The following is a 14,143-nucleotide window of genomic DNA, read 5'->3' on the forward strand; positions in this document are numbered from 1 at the left end:
TGCTCAGTAAAACCTCCTCGTGACAACTGGAATCTCACCATCACTCACTTATAGCCACCGCCATTTTGTATGCCAGGCTGCCTAAATGCATTGTGGGAGCAGGATGAATTGTTATGGTGTGTGTGTGTGTGTGTGTGTGTGTGTGTGTGTGTGTGTGTGTGTGTGTGTGTGTGTGTGTGTGTGTGTGTGTGTGTGTGTGTGTGTGTGTGTGTGTGTGTGTGTGTGTGTGTGTGTGTGTGTGTGTGTGTGTGTGTGTGTGTGCAGTCAGCAGGGGAAGTGGGAAACAGCAGTTGTCTCTGCAGAGATACACAGTGGGCTTGTTCACTAAGGAAATAGATATCATTAGCTGGCTGCTGCACGTACGTACGTACGTACGTACGCACGCACGCACGCACGCACGCACGCACGCACACACACACGCACACACACACACACACACACACACACACACACACACACACACACACACACACACACACACACACACACACACACACACACACACACACACACACACACACACACACACACATCCAGACACACAATAGCTATCATTAGCTGGCTGTTTAGTATTCATCCCCATCCTCTTTACCTCTGCTGCACACTCACATGGAGGCAGAAATTAACCAGCAGCACCTGACACTCCATCATGATGTCACAGCGGGATTTGGGTGTGTAGGTGTCCATCTGTGTGTGTGAGCACCACATTAGAGGCTGGGGGAAATAAAAAGCCTATACAGCCATTAGCTACCTAACACACCCTCTGCTTCCTGGAGGGAGAGACAGGGGGAGAGAAAGAAAAGAGGATGAATGGTCATTGAAGAGAATAGTTAGACACACAGTGGAGAGGAGGAATCACAGGATGGAGATCCTAATGTTCACAATGTCTAAGACGAATGCTTAGGGTGTAGGCCTATTCCAAACGTTGTATATTCAATATGACGTACAATTTGTTGATTTTAGGGCAAATACTGAACATCCCTAACAAAGAAACCCCCCTATAGTGCTGTTTACATGTACACATGCTGTTGTTCAGCAGGTATAATGTTTACCATGATTATCAATTTCCCATGATGTTTAACAAAGATGGCGCCGTGGATGCCATGTTGTTGAGGTATGCACCACATATACCAAAGCAATTTCCCTATATGTGTAAACCAACTTGGTAATAAACCTGATTCATATTCAGATTTATCAAAGTTGTATTTGCTAGACGAACCATACAAGGTTCACCTCAAGCTAATTGCAATCCTTTCAGCCTCAGTTTGTGAATTATTCACTATAAGGCGCACGAGTCCTCCTTTTTCCTACCATAGTCCTATGTTCTGTCAGATTGGTGTAAAAAAGTCACCTTGTTTAAATATTACTGTCCAGAAATTATTGCGTTGGTGTGTTTTCTGAGGTAGAGATGGATGTAGATATGGGCTAGCTTGTTGGAATCCCAGCTGGTGTCCAACTTCTTCCCATATCCTCAGTTTCTTCAAAAATTACCACTGACATTTTTTAAATGTATCAGAGGATACATTTAAAATTAAATTAGAAAATCTTACAAAACCTCAAATGACCTCAGAGTTCACCATTAACTACAGTTTGTGTATTTTAGATCACACCAATTTAAGTAACTAACCGAAGAAGTGAACTAAATTAGGCTGCTTACTTGTCTGAAATGTCCATATTTGTTCTAGCTATTGGTTAGTAATGACCTAGTTATTATGACGCTGTATATACTGTAGCAAGTATTTAATAGATAAAGGTTTCCCTTTCCGCAGTTTTAATTATCGTAAATGGTATGTTGTTGGTATGCACTTTTTCAAACATTGAGCTTTACAAAAGACTCCAATCTGGCTCGAGTCTAAACAGAGTTCCGATTATATTGTGAGGAAATGTTGTTGTGGAGAAGAGCATCTCATATGGAAGAACTACCAGAGCGTCTCACAGCAGTAGGATTGTGTGTGATCCATATGGTATGGTAAGACTGAAGGAATTGGTAAGATTATAAAAAGCCCACTGACTGATGTGGAGCTTCAGGTTGGAATAACAGCCTCCTGGTTGGGCCTCTGCCTGGGCAACCCAAAGCTGTCCATAAGTGCGTTATTGATCTGTATTGACATCGGTTCCCAATCAATGATCTTCTTTTCAGAGTCCTCCAAGCTTAGAAGATATATTGACATGTAGGTGGGGAAATAATGCCATAAATGTATTAGTAGCGATATTGTAAATCAGAGAAAGGCACTGAGAAATGGGTCAGAAATTGACAGGTCGGAATCCATGTTCGTCTTAATGTATTCATAACAAAATTAGCCAACATATTGCACAAAGAGAGGGGAGGGTAAAAAAAAAAGCCATAACATGAACGCATCAGTGACTTTGAAAGAGGACTGGGAAAAATCTATTTTGCTACAAATGTGTAAGGTCAGTATGTCAAAATAGTTTGGTGCAGCAGTTAGATTTCCCTTCATTGCAACAAAACAATTAAAACTTGCCTGAAACCAAAAGTGCATATGTACTACAGCGTCTCGGGTCAAGCGGACTCGTGTGAAGGGAGACGTTTATTGAACCGTATCCGTGTGAACGGATGACTTTTTTGATATCGAATTTGGTTCGTTTGCAGTTCGTTTGCGTTTGCGTTCCCGTGTAAATGGGGCATCAGAGAGAAAAGGAGATCAACGGCTACAGTGGATCGACTCTCTTTACACATGGCCTCAATGTATTACAAGTGAAAGGAGCTGTAGATTTTGCACTAACATCTGTAGCATGGTCAGTAGCAGTAGCTACTGACCATGCTACAGCAGTGAGCAGCAGAGGTGGGGCTCTGGCTTCATCGTTATCAGGAAATGATCGTATAGGGCGTACACACGGAGCCGTTTGGCCCCCCAGAGCGTTCCGTTTGCAGATCTATCCACCTTGGGACCCGTTATCGTTTGAGGGGTCCGTTTCCGCGGTTCCGTTACGGCCTCTTGTGAATGAACGGGCTATACGAAAGAGAAAAGTAGCGGATACAACACGAACCGTCTCCATGTAAACGGGGTCTAAAAGGATTCAAGGTAAAAAAGTTAAAAAGCAAATGGAAAAAGAGAGCAAGAGAAATTGACAGTTTTGCAGATTATTGATGTTTTGTCATACAAATGGCATAACCAGAGGTGAAAGAAGTACTCCAATGTTATACTTAAAGGCCATGTAATGCATCTAACACAGGTGTTTTTTAACATGTAGTTTAGATATCACCAGAATAATTTTTTTTAATTTTTTTTAAAGTTTGGTCATAATGAAATGACATATAAATTAAAAAACGATGTTGGTTCCGAAGTTTGCAGAGTACGCCCCCGATCACTCCCGAACGAGCGGTGACGTCACACGTGGCAAATATTGCCATTTGATCAAATCAGTCAAAATGGCAAGCAACGCGACAACTTCAGACAGCGATAGCGATCATTCAAGCTCAGATTCGGTGGGTTATCTGGATTCAGTTACAGAAGTAGAGAGTGAACCAGCTAGCCTTTCACTTCAAGGCATCTTGCCTTATCAGTACGAGCCTCCTGCCCGGCAATCGAACAACGAGGCAGAAACTTGTGAAAGAGAAGCGGATTCCGCAGCCGGCGAGACTCGAGTCGGCAATACTGAATGGTATTTTCTGTTTAATTTAATTTGACCTGCACTAAATGTCAATCTTAATTTGTCATCTGTTCCTCACCCGTCCGGCAGATATTGTTTTTTTTAAATGTTATGTACAATATTCAGGTGTACATGTCAATGCTGTGAAAGCATGCCCACTGCAGATGAATGTGTATGCTGCAGAGAGATCTGGCAGGTGATGGAACAAATAGACAGTTTGCAACCTACTGACCAGATAGAAGACACCGACGAGAAATCAAGGTGCATTATTAGCTACCCAGGCTTTAGAGAAGGCTGTCTCAGTGTTTGGACACTGAAAATAGCGTATCTTCAATACAAACAACAACACAGAGCAGTTGATGGCCCACTACACCAGTAAGTAAATATTGATTGACCCAACTGCCTATTGCAGCTTTGCTTTCATATAATACTTTTAGTTGCTACAGATATGGTACACTTTTAAAGATACCATTAAACTCTTTCAAGCAGTCAAAAACAGCTTGGCTTTTATGTTTTCTGTGTATGCAAGTTCAATGTATGCTTGGGAAAAGAAACAACTACACATGTGAGGAAATATATAAGAGGTCTATGATTCTGTCAAGCAGTCATGTATAACCTCATATTTATTTTGTACAAGTAAAATAGAAATATCATGTTATAAGCCAATTTGTAAACATTGCTACATAATAGTACTACATAACATTTTATTTTTCTCCAAATATATTTATAATCTGTATACTCTTTTTTCATTAGGAAGTATCGATATACAGCTTATCGACAGTTTGTACGTTGGTGCTGGGATGTACTCAGCCCAAAAATCAGAGTCCCGCTGCCTGCATGTGCTGTAACCGAGATACGGAAGACTTACCCTGAATCGGGAGGCCGCTATCAGGGATTTCAATGGCCAAATCTGTAATTTGACATAAATCATGCAGCTGAACTGGTTAAAATGGTTTCACATGATGTAAATAATTTACAAAGTACGTCATTTACAATATTATTTTTCGGAAATTCGTGTACACTGTGACCTGACAGGCTTGAATTACCACAAAACTGAACTACACATCGCTTCACCATCATGAATTGTTAGATAAAAAAAGTTTAGCGAGGTCCGGTTACACATATGTTGAGCGAAAATAGCGGAAGGATACAAAACAAACAATCCAGACGAGGCTGGTGTTTGCCACGTGTGACGTCACACAGCTGGGTTAATGGCTGGCAAGCTTTTTGCTACCGGAGCGGAATAACACGGGAAAGTGGCACGCATTTCATGTTATTTGGGGGGTATTTATGGAAAGAATCATTGATGTTGATATGTCAAATGAAACAGTGGAAAGTGATGAAGCGATTTATTAACACAGAATAACGTTTATTTTGGACATTTCATGGACTTTAAGTAAAAGTAAGAAAATCACGGTGTGGAAATACAAGTAAAAGTCCCGCATTTAAAATATTACTCAAGTAAAAGTACAAAAGTGTTGGCAGCAAAATATACTTAAGAACGAAATCTTACTCATAACAAAATACTGAACATCCAAGTGGCAGTTTTCAGAATAATATATATCTATCACTGGATTATAATTAGTAATCCATTAACGTGTTTTACATGTGCCAGGTATTATAATATATCATAATGCAATAGTCAAATTCAATTGATATATCAAAAATATGAACCTGCAACCGTAACTAGTAACTAATGTTGTAAATTAAATGTAGTGAGTATAAAGTAGAACATTTGCTTAAGAAAAAAAGATGCATTAAAAGGAAATACTCAGGTAAAGTACATGTACCTTAACAATGTACTTAAATACAGTACTTGAGTACATTTACTTAGTTACTTTCCACCACTGAGCAAAACAGTATTGGTACGTTCTCTTTACATCCAAAGTGTAAAGTTTCTCTGCGTGACTTTACAGTAATCTATGATTACTTTATCCACTGTCAGATCAATGAAAGGACTACATGGATCCATCCATCCATCCATCCATAATAACCCTTTCATTTACCCGTTTTAATTACACATTTCAAGTAGAAATGTGGGAAATAAAAGCAAAAACATCTCTTTTTCTTACTCTCCCTCAGAATCTTTTCACCCATCCCACATGCTGCTTGTCTGAGGCTGAAGAAGATCAAATGAACGTGATGAGGAGACAAAAGAAAAACAAAGAGCAGGAGGGAGGAGAGCGCTGCAGGACACCAGGCTTTTTGTTTCCCTTGCCACACACCCTGAGGCAGTCCAGAATCAGACCCCCCACTCACACACACTGTCCCCTCCTGGGTGCCTGCTGAGTCTCTGTGTGTATCTCATACACATACATGTTTGCGTGTGCATGTATATGTGTGTGTATTAGTGTCACTGAAATGCTAAACACACTGAGAATGTACATTCATGTGTGTGTATGAAGGTCCTGACCCCCCCATCAGTCTCACTCAGGACTCACTTAACAGCATCAGAGGGGGCTCCTGCAACACAGGCAGCAGGGGTGGGGGGTGTGTGTGTGTGTGTGTGTGTGTGTGTGTGTGTGTGTGTGTGTGTGTGTGTGTGTGTGTGTGTGTGTGTGTGTGTGTGTGTGTGTGTGTGTGTGTGTGTGTGTGTGTGTGTGTGTGTGTGCCTAAAGATAACCTGATCACTTTTCACTCATAGTGCTGCTCATGCTGCCTCACACTTTCTTTAGCAAATGAATAATGATCAGCATTACATTTTAGTTTTAGATTTAACCATGATCTATTCTACTTTCAGTTTACAGTTGTTTTCAATTGCTAAAACACATTTTTGACAACAGGGCTCATTTTCTCAAAAACACTTAACACAATTCTCAAAACCACACACCCAAAGTGCAAAACACCTCATTTTTCTTCAGAACTACATAAACACACCAAATGGCTCATTGAACACAAATGATGCCTCAAACACAGTAAATGTAAAGGTAAACTTTGAGGAAAACAAACAAATAGAGGAGAGAAAGTGCTTAGGGTGCATCTCGCCGCCTAGTTGGCCACAGCACCTCATCCCCATCACAAGCAATATCTTCCCTGGCTAAACATCGAGGGAAGAAGCGTATTGAGTGTCCTATCCATCCCTGGATAGCACTGACATCAATGTCATCACAAAAATGTGCAGAAACACCAATATTCTGTTGAAACAAAATATTTGTATTTCTCTCCACAACAAAATGTAGCACAGCAAACACAGTTGCAGTTGTGTGAACCAAAAGTGTCCTCTCTATCGGATACAGTAAATGAAAAGCAGCTTTAACCGTTATGCTGCAAATAAACTCTTCAATTGACTTCAGTTCATCCTCCCTCTCTCTTATCCTCCCTCTCACTCTTCCTCTTGCTGCTATCCATATATCCATTTATTGTTGTTGTAAACAGGTATTATGTGGAGCCTTGTTCAAGTGCTTACATCCTGATTGCTTAGTCAACAATAAAGCAGTTTGGTGTTTATGGTCATTTGGCACGTGTATTTGTTGATTGGTTCATGTGTGTAGCATTTTTAATGGCAGTGAAAATGGCAAACGAGTGAATATGTGTCTTACTTAGAGAACCGTGTGCAGTGTTTTGCAAAAAGTGCTACATGTAAGTTGAATTGGAAATTGGGTGCAGGGCTGAAAGTGTGTTTAGAGTTTTGGAGATTTGAGCTGAAGTTTTGCTCTTTGAGTGTGAGTTTAAATAAGTATGCTTTATGTGAGATTTTTGTGTATTAGCAACTGAAAAAAACTGTAAGCTCATATTTTCCCAACCCAAAACAGCAGATTTACAACATGATGGTGTCTCTCTGTGGAATATATGGAGGTACTTTACTGTTGTCACAAGCACAAACAAATCTGGCTAAAAATGGATTTAGAAACATAATTTTTTACAATTGTTGTGCTCATTCAGGGAACCACTAAACACAACCACCCATTGAAGCAAACCACTTCAGATCTTGGTATCTGTGGTTGGGTAGGTAGAGCAGTTGTCCACTAATTGGAGAGTTGCTAGTTTGATCCCCATCCCCTGTAATCAACTTTTCAAAGTGTCCTTGGACCACTGCTGAACCCTAAATTCCTTCAAACGGTGTGTGTGAATGTTAGCCTCTCATCTTTCATCCCTTGCAAAAACAATACTTTATATACTATCATTCTCTTTGACAGTTACACACTGCTGTGCTAAATCTGAAACACGTTTCTAACGATAAAATCAAAGTCTGATTCCTTCACAGAGCTATGGTATGTAAAGAACATTAATATATTGAACAAATACAACTCAAAATACACGTTAGCACACGAATGAATTGATGTACTTCTCTTCAGATTGTAAAATCAGCATGCATATCCAAAGGCTGGATTTAGCCCTGAAATTCAGAAAAGTTTGACGTTTGATCACCTAGTTAGTAGGAACGTATTTTGAAGGGCAAGTCCAATCCTTTTCTATCCACATAGCACCAAGTAATAATAGAAGTTACCTCCAAACAGTTTTTAGAGCACGTTTTAGGCTCTGCTTTATAAGTTGCTTGAAATGACAAAGAAGTGATTCGATTTCAGTGAGGAGTGCAGTATAATATGTTTAGTGTGATGCATAAGAAAGAGGCTTACAACGTTTATAGTTGTGCACATCTTAGCTGAGATTTTGCTTCGTGGGTATGAGTTTCAATTTCTGTGCTTTATGTGTCATTCTAGTGTGTTAGCAACTCAAAAACTGTAAGTGAGGGTAGCTAGAGTACTTGGAGTGCTAAAGTGGTAGTAGGGATCCTGACTGGTCCTGTGGGTTTACTAAACATACAGGAACCAACTTCTACTACTGCAACTGCTTCTTCTACTGCGACTACTTCTACTGCAACAGCGTTTACTAGTGCAACTGCTTTTACTTCTCTGACAGCATCTACTTTTGTGTGGAAGTCTGCAGCTGCTTCTACTACTTTAAAACAGCTTTTATTAATGCAGCAGCTTTTTGTATTGCTTCTGCTTCTCCTACTCGGACAGCATCTACATTTTTGAATGCTTGTACTACGGCAAACGCTTTTATTTGTTTTCACGACAGCTTGTACTACTGCAACTGTGACATCATCTACTTTTCTGAATGCTTCTACCACTGCGGCCACTTGTACTCCCGCAGCTGCTTCTATTGCGGCAACTGCGTTTTACTACAGTGTCTCCTTTTACTATTGTGAATGCCTATACTGTGGAGACTGCTTCTACTACTGCTACTTCTTCTTCTACTTGTGCAACTACTCCTGTCACTATATAGCTTCTTCTGCTAACTCTTATGGAATGTAAAGTTGTGCAGCTCTGGCTTCACAGATGTTATACAGCCTGGATTTCATTGAGCCTTCACTGCTCACAGTATGTGTGGTAAAGTGATATTTCTCATTAAACCAGGCAAATAAGTCAAACAGACAGTACTGAAACTCACTGTAGACTCTCTCTCTCTGTGTGTGTGTGTGTGTGTGTGTGTGTGTGTGTGTGTGTGTGTGTGTGTGTGTGTGTGTGTGTGTGTGTGTGTGTGTGTGTGTGTGTGTGTGTGTGTGTGTGTGTGTGTGTGTGTGTGTGTGTGTGTGTGTGTGTGTGTGTGTGTGAGAGAGAGAAAGAATTCTGTTTGCACTGTGCTGGAGGAGTGGGTGTGTTCCAACAAGACAGGATATTCATTAATTTGGGAATAATTGATCATCGGCTTGTAACTTTTATTACTTGGCTTGAGAAAGTGTGTGTGAGCTACTTTTTTAATTAAGGATAACTATGAACCCATGATCATTTTGGCACACAGAAATATATCTTGTATTTCCTTTCATGCTTCAGTGACCTCTGGCCTCCTTTGATTGTTTTCCTGTAATATTGGCCATTGATTTGTTTCTCGTGCTGACCTCAGTGGAAGTCTTTGTGGAAGAGTGCAAAGCTAAAGTGAGAATTTCCATCCAAGCGCCCTGCGGTGCCTACAGGAAAAGAAAACACAGCAAGGCAATAAAGAATGTGAGAAAGAAACACTTCAGCGCTTAGTCTGACACCCTGAAAGAGTGAAATAACAGTCTGAAAATATTTTCATGCTTCATTTAGAGGATGGATGTTGTTTTCAAACGGCTTACAGCCAGGAGTTTCCCAGCAAAAGTCGGCCCTTCCACACACTATCTGCTTGTACTTCTGAACACTAGACACACTGAGACTTCGTACTGCCTCTTCTCTTTAAATAGAGGCACTTTAGAGTGGTACAGGAACAAGTGCTAAAACCAGGAAAACACTTCAACCACCTCCGTCCGGTTCCCTTGTCTCAAAGTCAATGGTTTTTTTAACTTGTTTGTGGTTAACACAAGTTTATGAGATTTTCACGTTTGTTTTACGACATCAAATACGTCAGTAAATACCCCACTTGTGAGTTTCCGAAGCTTTGGTGTGTCATAAAAACAGCAGTTGCTAACAAGTGATTCAAAGACGACTAAATATCATAAAGTCTTTAGCTTAGCGGTGGTGATGTGACTGTGATGCAGTTCATAGCATTAGCTTTTTATTTCTTCCAGTTGCATTTATGCTTCAAAAATCACAAAGTGGTGTTATGATTGATAGATTATCCTGAAAGAGACATGTAAGTATCATAATTGTGAGATGTCTATGTTTATCTCTTGAATATGCCAAAATCCAATGAGGGAAATCCCATAGCTTTTTGTTGAGGGAGCCTTTGTGATGCTAACTTCAAGGTTGGCCTAAACAAATACGCCATCACTGAACCACTCTATTTACAGTTAATCACATAGAGTTCAATCCCAAGCTTAGTCCACGATTTGGCACCAGCCACATACTGTATACATCTTCAGTGGCCAGATCACAATTCTGCCTGTAATGCAGAACCATTTTTCTTAACTATGTACCTAACTCGAGTACCATACTTTTAGTTTTTCCAATTAATGCCATTTCATACTTCTACTTCCCAAATATTTAATCAATTATAACTTATGACATGCTATGGAGGATTAAGATACCTGACATCAGAAAAAATCATTAAAGTTAAGCAAAATGATAATGACAAACACATTAGTGCATCAATAATTTAATACAGTGATACAATATATATCATTCAGAAAATGAATTGATTACGTTTATTTTGTTGCTAATACTTTAGTTATTTTAATTAAGTCACATTTTCAATGCAAGACTTTTACTTGTAACAGAGTATTTAAACACTAAGACCTAAACTTTTTTACATAAAATAAAAAGTGTAGTTACGTCAGTTAATAGCTAAAAAGTATCCATAACTCGTGAATGAATCAGGTCTGTGGACTAGGACAATTTAGTGTTCGTTACAAGCTCTCACTCGCACAGATCCTTCCCCGGTCAAATAGATATAGGCTTTAACATCTGTAGATCATCTGTAGATCGAATGTGCTGAAACCACTGGATCTGCTTCACTCCCTAAAGCAACAGAGTCAAAAGTGAAGTATCCCCACAGTGCTTACTGACAGATAGCAGGATACAATATATTACACATTCAACCTGGACAGACAGATGCCTTTACACCATGTCAGCACATGGCTGGAATGTGTCGAAACCTTCCCCGCTGAGTTTGGAGCGATCACTTCAATCTGTTTCTCTTTGCATGGCAGGTGAAGTCCATCAAGTAACAAGTCAAACAGTCCTGACCTTTACGCAACAGGTCCTAAACAAGTCACTTCTTTCCAGTGGCTGGTGCAGGCGAGTGCAGCAGCATTTGGTTGGTCCAGGTTGTCTCCGGTGCATTGTGGGGCGTTGCTGTTTCTCATGATGTGCTCCATTGTTTGTGATTCTCCACATACACATGCATTGGAAGTTGTTCCATTTCTTCATGGACGCCACGCAACGTCCTTCCCCGACTTGCAGGCGCTTTATTGTTTTCCAGACAACCCAGGTTGGTGGTAGCCAGTAGGGAGACACTGGTCTGGGGTGATGCCTCTCTCCATCCAATGGGATGTCTGGCTGCCAAGGCTGTTCCACTGGTTCTGCCATTCAGCAGTCCTGGCATCAGTCGGGGGGGGGGGGGGGGGGGGGGGGAGGCTCCAGTACTTCAGTGGTGTCCAGAAAACTGCTCCTGGATACTGGACAGTAGAGGGCTCGTGACGTGGATGCCGGTTGTCATTGGCCTGCTTTGTCACAACAAGTCACCATGTACCCCTTTTAACAATAAGTGCCAATTTAAGTTATTTTAGTAAGTTTTAAAATGTTTAATAATGAGTTAAACACATTGTATTTCTGAGCAAACTGGTCAGATTTGTATTTTATTCCTTGTCACAAATAGAATTGCATTGAATCTTCACTGTGAGAAGTACATTTACCCGCTTGTGATACATGATTGACTGCTGTCCGATTGTTTCAAAGTATATGAGTTTAAGGACTGATGCATTTGTTTTTAATAACACAACACCAAGTCATTAGGTCAAAATGAAATTGTGAGTCATTTGGGATGAACAACTTTATGATTTTGTTGAGTCATGTACAAAGTGGATCATGACTCGAGTCAGGGACATGTCGGTGCCTCGGGAAAACTGGGGGCAAAGGTCATGTTTAGCTATCATTATGTATTTATGGTGCAGCCCAGGTCCAGCAACCTGAAGCGGTCCTTATAACTGCACTTATTTTCTCTTGCTAATCTCCGCAGTTAGAGGTTTTAGTGGGAACATTAAATATACTGTTACCCTGAATGTCAACAATCCAGTAATCATAGCCTCTTCATTTATTTTAACGACTACTTCTGCCACTCTGAGTAAAAATCAGTTCATCTTGACGTGTGTGATCAATGCCTTGTAAAAACTATTTTATTTTCAGCACCCCGCCACCTTTAAGGGTCCACTTCTTCATGTTTAACTGTGGTGTTGCAGGACACTTTGGTCACAGTGGAACATATAACAGATGGGAGCTACTAAAACAGTGAATCAGTTTTGTCTATACTAAAAACAAAAATAAATGTACTCTAAAACAACATTTTATTTAGCTTTTATTAAGTTATTGAGGTATCAGCATTATTGTCCCTGTATTAGTTCCGCTTACGTTATTATGCATTAGACTGTACTATGCTTCTGGAACTTTCTTTGTCTTTGTCAATGTTTGAGTGATACAGATGCTCGTTTGCATACAGTTTGCTTGATTAAAGTATTTGAAGCAGCTGCTGATGTTAGTTTGCTTGTTGGACCAGGAACCCCCCCTCGTCACCCACGGTTAACCCTACTCTCCAACCAGACCTGGTGCTCCAAATCACATTTACAAAAAAACTCCAATTCAATTTGTTCCCCAGCTTGTCCAGTGTGAAGCGGAATGTGTAGGTTAGTATTACATGTGTGTGTTACATGTGTGTATTACTTGCATGTTGTATGCGTGTGTTTGTGTGTGTTACTTGCATGTTGTATGTGTGTGTGTGTGTGTGTGTGTGTGTTTGTGTTTGTGTTTATGTGTGTGTGTGTGTGTGTGTGTGTGTGTGTGTGTGTGTGTGTGTGTGTGTGTGTGTGTGTGTGTGTGTGTGTGTGTGTGTGTGTGTGTGTTGAACAGAGCAGCGGGGCGGACAGGGTTAGGCAGTATGGCGCCACTACAAATCCCCCCCTCCGATCAACGAGGCCCCTCAGCATGTGTTCCTGCTCCCTAACTCAATAAGGACAGCAAATTGGGAATAATTGTGTGTGTATGTGTGTGTGTGTGTGTTACTTGCATGTTGTACGTGTGTGTGTGTGTGTGTGTGTGTGTGTGTGTGTGTGTGTGTGTGTGTGTGTGTGTGTGTGTGTGTGTGTGTGTGTGTGTGTGTGTGTGTGTGTGTGTGTGGATCTGATCCAAAACATCAAATGGAAATTAAGACATTTAAATACAATGGGAAAAGTTCAAAAAATAATTTAAACAGTTGATCTGTAAATGTGTCTGTGAGGGTTACCATTATATCACCACCAGTGTCAAACCAGACTAATAACAAAGTAAAATAAATTACTCGTGTTTCATTTGTAATTTTGAGTTCTCATTTGATTGGATTTAAGATCATTTTAACTATAACATTTACCATATGTTCCTAAACTGGTTCCTCCAGATCATTGATTGCAAATCTAAAATAAATCTATGTTTTACTCTTTCGGCTAGTAACTATTATTAACATTGATTAATATGTATAGGTTTGACAAAAAAAAACTCTTAACTGAATGCCCATTTGCATTTTTAAGTATATAATTAACTTTAGTATATAAAAATAAATGATTTTGCCAAAATAATAAACATATGTTAGTTTTGGATGGTCTATATATATATATATATATGCATATGCATACACAGTTTCTAATAATGATTATTTCTGTATTTATTTGTTTATATTTCTGTTTTACTTTTTAAGTTATTCTCTTCTTCTAAGAATTAAATTAAATGTGGCATGTAATTCATTTGAGTGTGAGGAGAACAGTGTATGTATGTGTGAGGAGTTGAAACACATAAAACACACACACACACACACACACACACACACACACACACACACACACACACACACACACACACACACACACACACACACACACACACACACACACACACACACACAATCAAAAAGAGAGAGATATACTGAT

This window comes from Notothenia rossii (genome assembly GCF_949606895.1).
Source record: "Notothenia rossii genome assembly, chromosome: 8".
Lineage (NCBI taxonomy): Eukaryota > Metazoa > Chordata > Actinopteri > Perciformes > Nototheniidae > Notothenia > Notothenia rossii.